The sequence below is a fragment of the Pipistrellus kuhlii genome, unplaced genomic scaffold, assembly GCF_014108245.1.
Source record: "Pipistrellus kuhlii isolate mPipKuh1 unplaced genomic scaffold, mPipKuh1.p scaffold_m20_p_7, whole genome shotgun sequence".
Classification (NCBI taxonomy): domain Eukaryota; kingdom Metazoa; phylum Chordata; class Mammalia; order Chiroptera; family Vespertilionidae; genus Pipistrellus; species Pipistrellus kuhlii.
The window spans coordinates 54802575-54803817 of record NW_023425573.1 but is presented as its reverse complement, the minus strand read 5'-3'; the positions used below and the strand labels follow the sequence as shown (position 1 = coordinate 54803817).

Sequence of the window (1243 nt, the reverse complement as noted above, 5' to 3'; positions counted from 1 at the left end):
TAACTTTCCTGAGGTCACTGTGCTGATTTATTTGATGTGATAACTTGGTGGACCACAATATACAGATATTTGGTTCAACATTATTCTGAATATTTTTGTGAGGCTGTGTTTGGATGTAATTTACATGTATATTGGTGGACTTTGAAGAAAGCAGATCACCCTCCAAAATGTGGGTGGGCATCCTTCAAACAGTTGAAGTCCTAAATGGAACAAAAGCTGATCTTCCATAAGTTCTAGCTTGCCAGAAGACCACCTTCAAACATCATCTGCAACATAACCTCTTTCTGACTTGCCAGCAGACTGCCTTTGAACTTGGCCTGCAACACTTTCTTGAGTCTCCAATCTGCCAGCCTCTCTTATCAGAGTTTGGATTTACCAATCCTCCAAAACTGTGTGAGCTAATACTTTAAAATAAGTATCTTATACTTGCCTGGCAGGGAAGATACCATGATCACGAAGGTGGAATTCCCAGGGTGAGGCTTAGCCATTGCACTCCAGATATGCTGACCCCTGTGATTTATCCAAATGTGGAAAACTTGACTGCATAGTTTATTGTAGTGGGGGAGTACATTCATATCCCTCCCCCCCAAAAAAAATCTCCTTACACATACACACACACACACACACACACACACATCCACGACATCCATCCTCTTTGCTCTGCTTATCTGGGAAATTCTGACAAATGAAATCACACACTAGATAATGACTACTACTATTGTAGTATTGGTACTACTGGTAGTAGAGCCATGCATTGGAAGATGACAAAGATTTTATTATACCAAAGGTTGGCCAGGAGGTTGGCAAGACTAGTAAATAGAATTTGCTCTTAATGGTTTTACTCTGTAATATACACTGATAATTTCATTCAACTGAGCATAATAAACTCATGAAACATGAAGCTCCAAGAAGTAATACTGAAGAACTTAATATTGTACATGTTTGATAATAAAAAAGTATGTATTTGAGGCACACCCTTAATCTTTCAGAGTTGATTTTAGGAAGTAATAGCCATCTTACAAAAGTCCCTTATTGACAGAGATAAAATAATAATAATAATAATAATAATAATAATAATAATAATAATAATTCTGGACATAAGATAGTCTGACTTATTGTGGTAATATTTTTATATTTATATTTTGGCCTTGCTTTCTACTCAGTAGACACTTTTCTGGAAGTTTATCAAAATACTTGTTAATAGTAAGTGCACTTAAAGCTATCACTTTAATATTTCATCCTA

At 36.0% G+C, this 1243-nt stretch overlaps 1 non-coding gene across 1 annotated transcript; it reads left to right on the top strand.

The window, feature by feature from the left end:
- Nucleotides 1-422: 422 nt before the first annotated feature.
- LOC118710055 lies at nucleotides 423-586 on the top strand. The gene has a single exon (XR_004985276.1). It is a non-coding gene; the product is annotated as a U1 spliceosomal RNA (small nuclear RNA).
- Nucleotides 587-1243: the final 657 nt, after the last annotated feature.